Raw genomic sequence first — 15,667 nt, 5'->3', positions numbered from 1 at the left:
ACAGCATAGATGGGGCTCAAGTCCCCCATAAAGCCCGCATTCTTCCAACTGTCATCAGAATGGACTTTAGAGCATGCTTTTATTTTCAACGCGGCATTGTTTGTCTTTTTCTCTATGAATACCATTTTAAAGAGCTTTTTATTTAACTTTCTTCCCCCTAGACCTCTTTACCTGATCTGTGGTATTTTTAAATAGACAGCTCGCCTTGACGTGCAGTGAGCTGATGACTTCAGGGGTTAGTTTGAAAAAAGGGAAAACCAGTGTCAAGGACTAGTTTGCAAATTTACACCAATAGCTGGTTGAAAACACTACTAAATCTGTCAGCTCTGCAGTGCTTGTGCATATGTCTTGGCGTTAAGTGAAGCAGCAAGACAATCGTGAGCTTGATGCTAGTTAATATTTGGGTAAATAAGAATCCATACGTGTGAGTAAATGCACAGCATTTTCAAAATATCAGGTTGATTCGTACTCATAAAACTGGTCTGTGTCCAAACATCATGCACTGTGATATACTGCATTGTTGTCAAATGAGTAATTGCTGTGAGATATAGATGAGAGAGGGCAGCCCATAATGGTTAATTAACAATTATGTCAGCCAGTGAGATGACCAGGAGACCAATCACTTTGATAGGAGACAGTGTAGGGGGACAGAAATCAAATTACTTTATGACTTGACCCATAATGCTTCCCTAACATGACTTTAATCACTCCATGGTGCGTAGGAGTCCCCCATGGCTCTTTTGGAGTGAACCAGCCTGGAGTGGAGGACAGCGAGGCTTTACCGGTTGCTGTTATCTCCTGTGACATTGCTGAGTAAGTAAGCCATAAAAGAACACAGCCATCATTACGGCAGTTTGGTTGCTTTTCAGAGAGATGGAGCTACTAATGATTAGACATGTTCTTTGTAAATGAAATACAAATCACCCCGGGCTTTGGGTTTTACTTCATTTACTAAGTGCTACATTACCTCATACTTTGGACCTAACAATGGATTTCCAATAAATCTCCTGGTAGTTGAAATGATGAAGGGGCTCACATATCATGAAACTTGCCAGTGCTTATTAGCACTTGAGAAGTTATTGATCGGGGATTTTGATTAATATTTGCTGGAGGGTATGGTGGCATTCAACCCCCCCACCCCCAACCCTGGCAGCTGGCAGGGACTTCTCTCAGTAACCTCCAGTTTGTGCTGACTGCCAGCCTGAGCTCTGGCAAGATGACAGCCACTGCAGAGCTCTAATGCCAGGAATAATAGGAGCTCACCCTCTATTTCCCGATTCTTCTCCATTATTTAGACATAAACATATTGAAAGCAGGAGGGGGGGGGGGGGGGGGGGGGGGGTGGCTGTAAAGGGTTTGCTTATTGGAAAAAGTTTACTGTATGGGTCAGGACCACGGAGTATAGGAAAAGCATTAAATAACTGTAATAATAATATTGGAAGCGTTATATTTAAAAATACCCTCTTAAAAAACAACCAAACAGACAGTGAGAGACCAATAAAAACATTATATTTAGATAGCAACCTCTGATTTTATGGACTCAGAGGTAAATTGAAAGCTGATTTTTTTTACAATTTAATCCAACAAAAGGTAAATTGAAAGTGTTTTTGTGTTGCATACACTCAGTTACAGGTGATCAGACGAGCATCTCTGATTAAATGACAGGTCAGATGGGCTAAAGCAGCTGAAGACCATATCTGACGGCCCTCTGTTCAACTAAGAACAGGAAACTGAGACAACAATTCACTCACCAAAATAGGGACAACAGAACATAGGAAACATGGTGCCTGGTTTGATTTGATTTCAGCTTTGGTAGGGTCCAAATTCATCAATCCATCCTGCCTTGTATCCACAGTTCAGGCTGTTGCTGGTGGTGTAACAGTGGGGGATATTTTTTGGCACACTTTGGGGCCCTTAGTACCAACTGAGCATCTTATATCATCATAGCATCATATAATCTTATATCATATAATCTTATAATCATCATAGCCTACCTGAGTAGGCTCCTTTGACCTGCAAAAATTAAATAAATAAATAAAGAGAAAAGGAAAAAGGAAAAAAAAAAAGGCAACGTTTAATTTAAAGTGCACACATCCCCACAATATGTAATATTATTTAATAGGCCACAAGTATGAGAACATTATGAGGAAAAAACATCAGGCAAAACTAAAGGAATCAGTCACAAAACAACAGATTTTAGTTTAGGCCCAAGAGATAATTTCTCTGTAATGTACTGCAGCCAGAACCAGTAATTTCTCGTAGAATTGCGCGGCCATCTTTCTCCATAATGGACAATAATTGACCCTAATCCATCTCTATGGCTAGAAATAGTCCACCGTAATGGCCATAAATTGTTCCCTGCAAAGGCACTTAAAAATCCCATCACCCCTGCTGTGTGAGAGAGGCATTGCAACTTCTGTACATTCCCTTTTTGTCCTTACATTTTGACTCCATGCTGATTACGTACAATGAACATCCAGTGGCGTCAAATCATACCTTTTAAGCACAGAGCACACTCAAATGACCTTTGCAGAGTTTTAGTGGCACAATGTAATCCAGGATTTCTGCTAAGAAAAGCATTATTGATTGAAAGCATGACATACAATGGTTCCTGATCCCTATCCATCTGTAGAAGATACATCAATTTTACATAAACTATAAACTGCTTGGACTCTTAGAACTTCTAGTATTTTTTTCATGGCTCTGGAAATTTTAAAACATATTCATCGACCTTCTAAAAGAGGAGCTACTGTAAACCTAATTAACTTGTTTCATTTTTTGAAAGGGCACCTGCATTAAACAAGCCGAGCTACTGGAGACTTTCTTCCAAACTCCACCATAAATCATCAGCAGCAGCTATTTCATCTGATTGAGCTGCTGCAATGAGCCTGAAGTTTGCCTGTGCTGCGGGGAATGCATTTGCGGCAAGTCTCATAAATGCCAAGTTCTTTGGGCACTAAGAATAAATATCGCAACCACTCTCTAAATTTACCACATAATTGGGGACTTTCCCCGTCTGCACAAGATCTCGTTGTATCCTCCTCCCACCTTGCATGTACCACTACAAATGAATCCATCTTTAAGGTGATGAGGTGTAGAAATATAAGAGGATGAGCCACATATAAAACCTGCCAATGCATATCATTAAAAACTCCTTTAAAATATTGACAATAACAAGTAAAATAAACTATTGATCAAGATGCATGATGAATGTAATATTTCAGGAATCCTCTTGCATCCCAAACTAGAGTTTGTATTCTAGTACAATTAGACGCTGCAGTCACAATTGAAAGTTGAAAGACATCAGTATGCAGTAGAAAATGTGGTGGTGAAGTAGAGCTCTTGCTGGAGGCCTTCTCCTGTGCCTTTGTGGGGTTTCTCTGGGTATCCAATCTAGAATCACATGCATGTCCTTGCATGTGATTCTAGATTGGCCATATATGTTAAATGTGCATTATATTTTGCCCTTGCCCTTGTTTTTCTATGCTTCCCTGACTTAGTTCTGCTGGACGTCTCATTGTGAGTTAAAAGGGAGTTCTTTCTTCCCGCTGTCACCAAGTGCTTGCTCATCGTCAGATTTGTACATTTTTTGTAAAAATTTAATGAAATTGCAATATAAGTAAATTCAAATTCAGTACAGTGTACAATAATTTTAAGTAGTCTGTACTATCGTCGTAATTTTGTTGAAAAACAATTAATTTTCCCCCATCTTGCAACAGAAGTATGCTGAACGTTTCAAGCTGCGGGCCAAGTTATAAAGTGGATTAATCTTTTTCACATCTTTTTTAATTCTTCTCATTTCCCCGACTTTACAGAAGGCATATAGTAGGGATTTAGAGCAGTTTATTGCTAAGGTTTGTGGTTATACAAGTTGTCTTTTGTGATGTTTCCAACTTTATAAGGTCACATAGGCCTGCAAATTTTTATGGTATTTATTTTTTCTTGTAAGCTACAAAGAGAGGACTATCTTTATTGCATTTATATTGATATAATAAAAGGACAATTGAATATAGCCACACCACGAAAAGAATATAGCATACATGTGATATAAGATAGGGAAATATAGTCTGTGGACAGTGACAACAGTTTTTAAGTGGCAGACACGTTGATTTGGTTGTTTTTAAATATCTGCACAGCTCTTGTGTCAATAAACAAGCTATATCATAGATTGCGTGGTCTAGCCATGTGTATTATAGTCACAAATGCAATTTTTATTTATTTATTTTTATGAGAAAGAAGATGTCTGGCTCTGGTACATGCAGTAGTGCTGTGTATGCAACTTCCTGACGCGACAGTGCACAGAAGGCTCCACTCAGCAATCAACATTGGAGTATAAAAGCTTTGAAGACTAGCTGGCCAGCCCCACCAGCCAGCTCTGGCACTGTTATAAGTGCTTCCTTATTTGAGAGCGGCTATAGCTCAGGAGAAACAGTGGGTTATTTGCTATAATCATAGCTCCTCTAGTCCATGTGTCAAAGTATCCTTGTGCAGGAAATAGTTGCCCCTTGGGCACTGGGGCAACTGTGCCCTGAATTGCCCCAGTGCAGTGACAATGATACATAAAAGCGCTGGGTGAACAAGAATTGTAGTAGAAAGGGTATTACCTCTGTAAAGCACTATGTGACTGGCTCTCATCTTAAAAAGCACTACATGAATACATTTTAATTATTACTTACTTAATAACTAACAGTCTTTTCTTTTTTAACCATTTGACTTTTTTCAGCTTTGAGGATTTGTTGCAAACTTTTTGTTTTAGGTTTTTGATGGACACATCAGTCTACTTTTCTCTTTAATTGAAACCTTTAAAAAATACAGTTTTATTTGTAAACACTTTTTAAATTGTTACTCCCCATCCCCTAGGACCTTTTGATGAGTCTAACAATTTGGGGGCTTGTCTGGAATTCGGACTTGGGACCAGGTACCTGGGATCCAACATTACATTGACACAAACCATATAAAAATTTTCACACAAAGCAGTGTGGCTTTGATTGATTTATAGATTTGCAAATAATGAGTTAGCACACTTAAATTGTATGGAAACACCTCTAGTAGCAAACAAAAGAGGCATTAATTGGCATGAGACGTAATGCTATCGTAATGACAGCCACATATATTTATTTTATTGCATTTCCATACAAATAAATACACTTATACACATATCAGTCATACAGAGATCAGCAATGCAAAGCAGGTATACGGATGCATGCTGATTATAGATGTGAGCTGATCAAACCCCCAAAAAGCAGATTGTATGTGTTAGGTACAACTTCACCTACTTCTAAAGTAGCGTAATGGGACCAATACTGACGTGCACTGGTCTGGCAATAAAGTAAAAAAAAATCCTCACCTGCATGAATGTTCAAAACCAAAGCCAGGAAATCACAGAAACTGCTAAATATAAACATTACAGAGCATGTTTACCTTAGCGTTGTGTTACTGACAGAAAATTAATGGTTACATAAGTGTCCTGTTGGGTTAGAGGATTAGGCCGTTCACATGACATCACATCAACTATGTATACCTATGTACCTTTGTCTAATGTAATTCCCCATCTTTCTGTCCCTTCATTAAATGTTAACCCTCTACTCTCCACACATACACTCATGTAAAAAAAAAAAAAAGCAACCCCAAAACAGGTCACACGTGACAAAGCTCACACTGCCTTTCCACAACAATGTTCAGTGATTAGCTCCAGTCAAACAACACCAAACAATTTGATTTCAGTTACTGAAAATAACATCTCCTGAAAGCAACTCACTTACCATAACTCATGTACTTCAAAGCATGTAGAAAGACTGCCAAACATGCATCATCTCTTGGTTTCTTGTTGTAATTTTCATGTGGGATGAAAGTAAAGTAGCAAAACTTATTTGCATCTGCTGTGGCAAAGGTAGGTGCAGCCACAGGTGTTTTTCCTTTCCATTAACTGTCTCATGAAGTGAGCCTCAGCCTTGATGGTTACTATTTGAAAGTAAGCCGCTGGTTACAACATAAACCCGATTCCTACAATAATAAATAGTCTGCACATTTATAATCATGATTTCCTTCCACTAATGAGAAGTTACAATGAGTGTGTCTTTTTGTTTTTTGCCTGCAGCGCACAATGAATTAGTAACTTGTAAATCTTTGATTGTCACCACTTAAATCCATTTCCCATTGCACACTGTGTGCACAGGAGCCTTTGATAGACACCTTGTAAACTGTTGTGTGATCAGAAAGTTAGAACTTGAGTAAAGTTAAGGATCCGAGTGATATAGAAAGGAAAACAAAATGCAGTGATATTCATCTACTCTATCTACCAAGATATGCATTCTCTCAGTGCCACATTTATTCCGCTGGAATGTAATTTATATACTGCTGTTAATTTACATAAGCTCCTGCAGGAGGGGCTCGTACTGAAATGTTCCCCTGACCCGTGCTCGTCATGTTAAGTGCGACGCCGGGTAACGTTTCTGCATGGCTTGCATCGATTCACTCACATGCGTGGGGACAGAACGGGAGGATCCAGTGGGAAGAGTGACAAGCTACTGGCTGTTTGCCTGCTCGGTCTTCACTGCCAAAGTAAACAGGTGAGCTTCTCATCTTTTCGCACCTCTGCCTGCTCCTGACAGGGAATCACATGGAAGAGAATCAAGAAGAAGCACACCAGACAATACGGACGATGCTTTGGCCTACTTACAAGTCGCAAAGGTGTTTTGATAGACTCCCCTGACTCAAGCTGGCTATTTAAAATAAGCCATTTTTGTATGGAATAAAAGAACGGCTAGATTTCAAAATGCTTTAGAAGTGCCAGAAGATTAAGGCTAGAAAGGCGTAGTGCGAACGTGTTTACATTCCTGTATGATGTCCCACTCCAAGTATCGCATTTGACACCACAAATCAATTTTAGGAGAGATGAAGTGGAGAAGGGCCCGTGAAATTCAAACATTCCTCTGATGTATATTGCAATTTGCTTAACCTTTTGATACGGTCAATAGGGCTACGTCGCTCACAGCTAGATGGCTTTTTGTTTATTTTCCCCTCAACATTTGTCACATACTTGTGCTGAAAAACAGGCTGCCGCAGCTGCCCCGCTGGGAACCCAAGATGTCATACAAGCGCCGCAATACCTGGCCATCACAGACTGACAACCTTTGAACTGTCAGCCTTGAAATGACTGAATCCGCTGAGGCTAAACAAGACGTGTCAGGCTAAACAAGCTGGCGTGTAAGCAGACAGTTCAGGTCATGCAACATGGGAACCACAGACTACATCTTTATCAAGAACCTGTGTGACCATGCAGAGATTTACTCACCTCCGTGCACACACCCTCCACTGTACACTCACATCTTACTCGTGCAGCAGAGACTTCAAAAGGAACGTGGAGATAAAACAAAATGAATTGCAGACACATCAAGCCTCCCATGCCCTTTAAAGCTTAATTATACCTGTTGGGGTGATGAGAGACACATCACAGAACCTAGTGATTAATAAACAAACACCGCATCCCATAAAGTGCCTGACAAGTCCCTGCTTATCACCCCTCGCACTCACAGTCTGGGCTCAGGTGGAGTGCACATATCAAAGTATATCAAACGGTTAGCCCAGCCTTGGCCAAGAATCAACCCTTATACTCCCTGTTCTGCTCTCCTGGTCATCTTTCCCAGTTCACCTGTCTGTCTGACAGCTGACGAGAGCATCATCCAGACACGCGCTCCACAGCAGCGGTGTCAGTCCACGCTTTCATCTTTCATTGCTAGTCCCAGATCACTCGGCCAGAGGCTTTGTACCTGCCGACATTGTAAGTGTCACATTTGCTGGGGTTTTGTAAACAGACACACCTTTTGTGGAAGATGATGTGAATGAGATGAAGTTACTAACTGCTGGAACTCTGCGGCTGCTGCTGAAGGAAGGGGCTGAGGGCATATTAGATTGCACCGTTTTGAAAGGAAAGGGATACCCATCCACTGGGATCCAAAGTCGCTGTGAGCGCAGTGAGTGCACAGCCAAAAATCAGAAAACACCACCAATGAGACAATAAGAAGTGTGCAAAAATATTTATCAAGCTCATTTATCTTGAGTCACGCAGCTTCTTTTCAGTACAGAACAACATAAATCACGGTTTGTGATATTTCTAAGATCTCCTCTGATCACATCTGTACAGGTGTGATCTAGAAACAACAAGTGCAGATTACAATAACAGTGGCAACACCGACGGAACGCGATGGTTTCGGTTAAACTTTTTAATGTAAACTTTAAATTGATATGAATGAACAGTAACCATGAACACAGACTGAATGAGGACATTGGACCCAACTGTTTGTTATGTTGTCAGACTTCTGGTATTTCTAAAGCCCCCCTCCAGTCACTGTGTTATTACACTCTTGGCGATGCATGCGTCTTTTAAGCTGCTTTAGCCAAACAAATGTGATTTAGCCTAATCATTTCACTCAGACAAGTTGGGATTGTTCGGCGGGTTTTTCCACTGACCATTTTGTTTTATCTGCCTCAAAGACTGTTGATATTCACCTTCTTAAGGCCGACTTGTTTTTAAGTTTCGGGTTTAAAGAAAAAAAAAAAAAACTGCGCCCATGAAGAATCCTGCAATGTCCTGACTTCACTTAAAAGCAACATTTTAAAGCTACAGTAACCTTTTTGTTTTGTATAAACAATGGATGAAATGATTTGAAGAGCGAGGCTTGAGAAATATGAAGTATTACCACACTCTGCAGGTCCCTAAAAGACTGAAAAGTATTTAATCATCTTTCAGCTCATTATTTTGAGTTTATAGTTGGCATAATTATGTCTTGGATTAGTATCAAAGCTCCCAATGACCCATTGTTTAGCCACAGTAGGCAGCTTTATTTATTTTAAAAATACAAAAAACCAGATAAACCCGTGTACACTACACATCCACCACCAAACAACAAAATACCTGTGCTCCTGTACCAATATGACATCTACATGTGCAAATTATGGAAAATACTGTACTTTGTGTTGCAGATTAATTGCCAATTGCATTAATATTGCTAGTGAGACAGAACACGATTCTGCAAAAAGTACTCTTTGGTAAATTGACTCAGTTTCTACAAGGGTTGCCTTTACGGTTTGGCTAATGCCAGTTTAACTGTCTAAAGTAAACTATTCCTGTTTAAAAATTACACGTGTAAGCTCTATACAAGCGTAGCTTAAATTGTTCTGAGATATAATGTGCATATCAAATGCTATTTGGTGTCACATGACAGCTACTGTCATAACTACTGTCTATTAGGAGAGCTGGTGTGTTGTATTGCTGTGGACTGGTGATAGACTTGGACCAAATGAGAGGGCTGACAGAGACGCTATAAAGTGTGGTATAGTATAAATGGTGATGTCTTACCATTGATTTAACTAATGATGAGTGCTCCGAGTGCAACAATAGTAATTTTGTCATAAAGCTGTCAGCAGTTAATCAATCTGTTAAGGGTTTTCCTCCTGCAATGTAAGATTTATTAAAAGTTCATGCAGGCGTGTTCAGGCATGCTCACAGTCTGGCTACACAAAGCAAGTCTAAATGTTTCACAAGTACTTTGATATTCCTATTTGTCACGATCTCCATTATTATTTCATACAAGCTACTTACTGAATGGTTTAAAATTAAGGTGACATAATTAGGCTTATTTTCCACATGTGGACATAATGACATAATTTGTTTCTTTACTCACCTGTGTGATTTTTCTTTTGCCTGGAGTTTGAATATTTCGTCTGAGCTCCTCAGGCTGTTGCTCATAAAGCCAAGACTTGCACTGTAGATGCCTTTAGGACTTTCAAGACCTGTTGGTACATCTGCCAACAATAGGGATTTCCCCAGTTTACACAACTCCAAATCAGTTATCTGTAAAGATTTAGCCTCATTGTTTCCTTTTTTGAGGATTCCTGCCAGTAAAGATTTTGAGGGTTGTTACCTCAGCATCTTTTAACTGAGCCGACTTAATCTTAATGCAATTATTGTAAGGAGCATTGCTCACAGAGCTGTTTTATAATTGCATCCCTTTTTCCCGTTAAAATATATTACTGTAAACTGGTGGTATGGCTGATATAAGCCTTTGAAAATGCTGGAGTTTGTGAACCTTGCAGTTTTCCTAGGAAAAAAAATCACCTCTTTCAATGCAGTTATTGCAAACAAAGCGAGGCACTTTGATTTGTTCAACATGCCTCACACACAGAGTTAGAGTCAAGAGGCAGAATAGTAAAATTTAGTGATAAACTGAAAATAAATCTATATAATATTGCAAGAGAAGATCATCAAGCTCCAGAGTCATGCTTTCTACCTCACAAACACACAAGTTCATAAATTTTCAAATTCGTGACTCTTTGTGAGAAATATGGCATTCAATTAAACAATAGAGGTTGCACCTATAGAGTAGGTTAGCTTAGCATAAAGGCAGGAAATGTGCCCAAATGCAACCAAATGTGCTTGCTAAAGCCTTGATTATCCGCTTGAGTTACAGAGATGTAAATTATTAAAAAATACCAGACAGTAAGCTTAAGAGTACATGTGGATCACAGAGACAAAAAAACATGGACCTAGCTGGAAAAACTAAGCTAACGCAGACATACCTTAAACCTGCATTCTATCTGAATGCCACCAGAGGGCGACAGCTGTGGTTGCAAAAAGACTTCCAATCAAATCTAACTGCATAAAATAACAGACTTCTGACGTTTTGTCTGTAAATACTTTAACACTGAGTGTAAGAGCTCAGTCACATAATAAATTAAGTCTTTTTAGCAAATCTTGGTCATACATTTCAAAAATGAGGGTTATCTAGGGTCTCCTCATTGGCTAAGGACCAGTCAATCACAAGTCCCTAGCCAATGAGACCATCCTTTCCAGTTTTTTTTAATCAACGGAAGCATCGGAAACACTTATCTGGAGGTTTCAATGCGGGACCCAACCAATGGATGACGCCAGTGTAGCTATGTCCACCCATTGTAATGTCTGACCACTTTTTTTTGTGATTGCATGCATGCGTGGAAGTGTGCCTCCGGTGGTGGGCTAAGCACACTTACAAGAAATATAACTACAATGGCTATTTAGCCATGGTGTTTCAAGCTGTGTCAACAAGCAGAATATAATCAACGCTTAACATGTTTGTGCACTGTTGCCGCACAGCAAGAAGGTCCTGAGTTCAATTCCATCATCAGGCCGGGATCTTTCTGTGTGGAGTTTGCATCTTCTCCCAGTGTTTGCGTGGGCTCTCTCTCTCTCCAGTTAGTGGGTATGGGTTAATTGATTAATCTAAGTTGCCCATAGGTGTGAATGTGGGAGTGAATGTGAGTGCAAATGGTTGTCTGACCCATGTGTTAGCCCTGCAACAGACTGGCGACCTGTCCAGGGTGTACCCCGCCTCTCGCCCTATGACAGCTGGGATAGGCTCCAGCGTTTTCAGCGCCCCCCGCGACCCTGAAAACGATAAGCGGAAGCGAATGGATGGATGGATGGATGGATGGCTTAACATGCTGTATGTGGTTTCTTTAAACCTGTTCTTAAAACATAAAGTGTGGAAACAAAAATAAGGTTATTTATTCATTTATTCATTTATTGCCAGCAGGCTTCTACAGGACCACATGACAAATGTTAAAAAAATACAAATTTAACATATTTAAACACATTTTAACTAAAGACCTCTGACAGTGGTCTTTAGTAACAATGGTAAGGGGATGTTTTTAATTATTTTTTACTGTGTTTAAGCCAACAAGAAACCTTTTTTTCTACTATTTTAATTGATCATGTCATCCTTACCTGATTCATTCATCATCCAGCAATCTTATATAGGTGAAGTAAACATGAAAAAAAAATCCACCCAAAAGCAGATTTTAATTTTAACTAATATTTATAATGACCTGTAAAATTATTGTTTTTGTTTTTAGTGCTTTCTCCTGGTGCTCTTACTTTGCCACTTTGAAGTCAGATATTAAAGTGCTTTTTAATGTGGTCATAGACTTCACATTTTGCCTTCCGACTGTAGTCAGCTCTTCTTAAATATATAGCCAGGGCTGTAATTTTTACAAGTTAAGGCAAAATGCACTCTAAATACAGTATCATAGTTTCAAATGGTTGGGATAACCATCTCATTTTGTATATATATCACCATTTGATATTCAGTCAGCCACGCTTTCTCTTATCTCTGGTGTTATTAAAATGTATAATCATAGATTTTGTGAATGAAACGGCTCAAAATGGCAGGTATGGAACATTTACTTAGAGTTGTTAGAGTTTTTTTATTTTATTTCATACTTGGCAAGCCCCCAAATTGAAATGTGTCATTGTAGAAGGAAGGTTGAACACAAACACAAGTGTAGTTTTATAAGAAAACAGAAACACACTGATAAACAAGAAGATGATGAAAACTCCTTTTCTGGAGAAATTAAATTTAAATTAAAACTAATGCAGATGAGGACAATTTCCTGTAATTTGTTCTATACAGTCGGTGTCAGTTGTTTTATCATCATCATTTTTGTTTTAACTCTCTGTTGTGTTTCTAGCCCGGTGTGTTTCTTAAAGTCTATAAATGTGAATGTTTTGACAGGAAGTTTCTCAAAATAACCTTTTATAAAGAGAAGCTTTCATGCTTTCATGTATTTCAAGCCTTCATCTGCTTAAAAAAAAGCCTTAAAATTTTAAGCTTTAAAGCTGAAAGCTGAAAGCCCTCTTGAGTCAAACCCTTTTCTGCTGCTTATTAAGTTTTGTCTGCAGGTCTCATCGGACGAGCAGATGATGAATAGGAGGGAGAACATTGGTCACTGGGCGCGGACCACCACGAGCTCCCCTCTGAGTCTCCTCCACAGATATGAACTGCTGAGATGTTATGAGAACAGGATAGCTCTCAAGACGCTTGCCTTTCACTCCTGAGATGGTGCGTAAACAGAGCAGGGGCCGACAGATGGGCCTCAGCAAACTGGTCCCGTTGACCCTTTAACCCCACTGTCCAGCACTCCCCTCATCTCTACAAGAAAACGCAGAGGAATTCCAAGGAGATTATCATCCTTTATGTCCTCGGGTTTGCTGCCGATTGCGGGTGGTGCGTATACAGAATACACAAGGAAAGCACATTCCCAGGATCCTGGAGTAGCGATAAGGCTACATCTTGCTAAAACTCGTGAAAGCGACAAACATAAAGAGGAAATAATGTATAATATCTAATGTGTTTTTATGAGCTATAGGTATGACTCTAAGGTGAGACATGACAAGTGGGGGTTTGCTGAGCTGCTAATTTAAAATGAGGCTTTGTAGTTTAAACAAATACCGTGCTTTCCTTATATAGTAAAACGTATTTTGGGTGCAAGTTCAGCTACTGTTTACCTGTTCGCATCATATCTATAGAGAGAGATAATGAGAGAGTCGTCTGTCTGAGTGAAGGATTTGAACTTGCACGGTGAGACACAAGAAAGAAGAGACTAGCAATTTGGAAAATTATCACTTCAGATTGCCTGAAGCTATACTTTTGTATATTCTTGTTCTTATTTTCAACCTATTTCCTGGTATAAGCAGAGCCTGCCCAGGGTTTAAGGAGTTAGTAGCTGCTGCAGGATGTAAAGAGGCAGTTTCATTCATAATTTCCTCTGCATAGTATTATTTGGGCTTTATTTTAAAGTGGCACCCTGTGTGCACAAACACACACACACACATGCACACTATATTTTTCACTTACAGGTAACTGTCTTTCTTAGTGTTTGTGTTAGCAGATGATTCTACTTTTGCAGAGCTGCTGTTTGTAGTTGTGCACAGCATCTGCTATGCAGTCCTGTAGGCTGCATAGCCCATACTACATATTGCTTTTAGCTTAGTAGTATTTTTCTGATCTTAACTAAAGTTTAAATTTCTTTTCTTTTTATGTTTTCTACCCCTTGAGCTGAGGTTAATGATGAATTTTATTTGTCAAAGAGGAAAATCTTCAGTTCTTTCCCTGATCTGATGGAAGGGGGACGAGTAGATACAGTAAACCTTCCCTAAAGGTTCGCTGATGTTCATAATTTTATGACAAAATCATATCTTCACTTATATTAGTGATGATAATTTTTCCTCACAACATTTTAGGACAATAACTGAAAATACTCGGTGGATATATACAAATATGATCTTTTGTTTTATGGCTTTAGATACAATCCAAAGCCACATCGCGTGTTTTGGGAGTTGGTGATGAAAACAGTTTATGTTTTGTTTTTATATAATATAGAAATATGTATATTTTAATAAAATTGAAAGGAGAAAATGATTAAGTCATTTTCTTAACTTTGAAGGACCTTTTTTTTACAGAGTAGTTATCAAGTTACCATGAAACTATCGTCTACTTAGCGGTGATGCTACTCTGCTGCGTGTGCTGTCTCTATGACAACAGTACTGTAATGGAGACAAATTTTGGTGTTTTTTTTCTGTGACTTATAGAACTGCAACATGGCTTCTTTGGAAATCCCATGTTACCTTTTTCCTGATATGAAAACACACATATAAAGTTGCAAAGCGCTGCTAAAACGATCTCTACTGCTGAAACTGCTGCTTGGCATCCACCCTAACTACAGCATGTAGCTGCTTTGTAAAGTAACAGTCCCTTATTCTAAGGTGCATTAGTTCGTTAATACACCTTCATTTTTGCTGTTATGGAGAAACATAGTGTCTTTGTGTAGCATAGTTTAAACCTTTACTGATCTGTGCAGAGAGGAATTTTTGGCATTCCTTGTTAAATTTTAATCTGCTTTGCGTTTTTTTCTTCTTCTTTCATACAAGCACAGGGAAACAAATCAGTATAAGCTGGTCAGGTCAGCATTGTGGTTTGTTTTCCATGCCCACTTCCAGGACTTAAACCGCTGTGAGAAATGAATGAGAAGTGATCCAGTTGTACTTGTTAAAACAGAAAACAAAGGGCTAAAACCAGAAAGGCTTCTGCTGAGAAGCAAACAGATGAAGCAGGTAGAAACACGTTGCAAAGATGTTCACAGATTGTGCGCGGTGCTCAAACTCAGTGTCCTTCGGTATCGATATTTTTCGTCTGGCATGAGCATTCACTCGAAGTTTTAAAGGAAAGCACACTTACTTATATAACAATGCTGATTAACAGAACATTTCCCTTTTGTAGACCGCCACAAAGAGCGACTCTAGCGTCTCTGTGGCTGAGTCACCACACAGCTTGGGCCCCATTCATGTTTTTCCCATGTTGCAATTTACTCACTGAATTAGGCTTCGACCAAAAAAGTGTTTCAGTCCCAATTATCATCTGGCAAGGAAGAGAGGCGGTCTGACAGGGGTGGGGGGTGACATACTTAAGCCTTTTCACTAGTGCTGCCTTGTTTCCCCTGTTACTCTCCTTGAGAGAGTAATGTGTTTCCTCACACAAAAGGAGGATCTTCAGAGATATGCCAAGAGTCTGGAGAGTGTGTTTGCTGGACCTGTGAAGAGACCTCTTTAGGAGGCTTTGAGGACAATGGAGCATGGGCACCGGCCATGGTTTACTTTGTCCACGCCAAGCATTTCACACGCACCCAGGGCAACAGCCGGTCTGAGCAAAGGCACAACATTAGTCTGAGATATTGAAAGGCCTTTTTCATCTTTGTCACCCAATCAGTGCAATGATCGCTCCAAGGGAGTTATGTTTGACCAGCACGTTTTTTCCCCCCTTAACACTCTTCACATTCTTTACCTACAAACTATTTC

The sequence above is a fragment of the Maylandia zebra genome, linkage group LG9 (assembly GCF_041146795.1).
Source record: "Maylandia zebra isolate NMK-2024a linkage group LG9, Mzebra_GT3a, whole genome shotgun sequence".
In the NCBI taxonomy this organism is placed as follows: domain Eukaryota; kingdom Metazoa; phylum Chordata; class Actinopteri; order Cichliformes; family Cichlidae; genus Maylandia; species Maylandia zebra.
The sequence above is the reverse complement of the archived record's forward strand: the minus strand, read 5'-3'. Positions refer to the sequence as shown.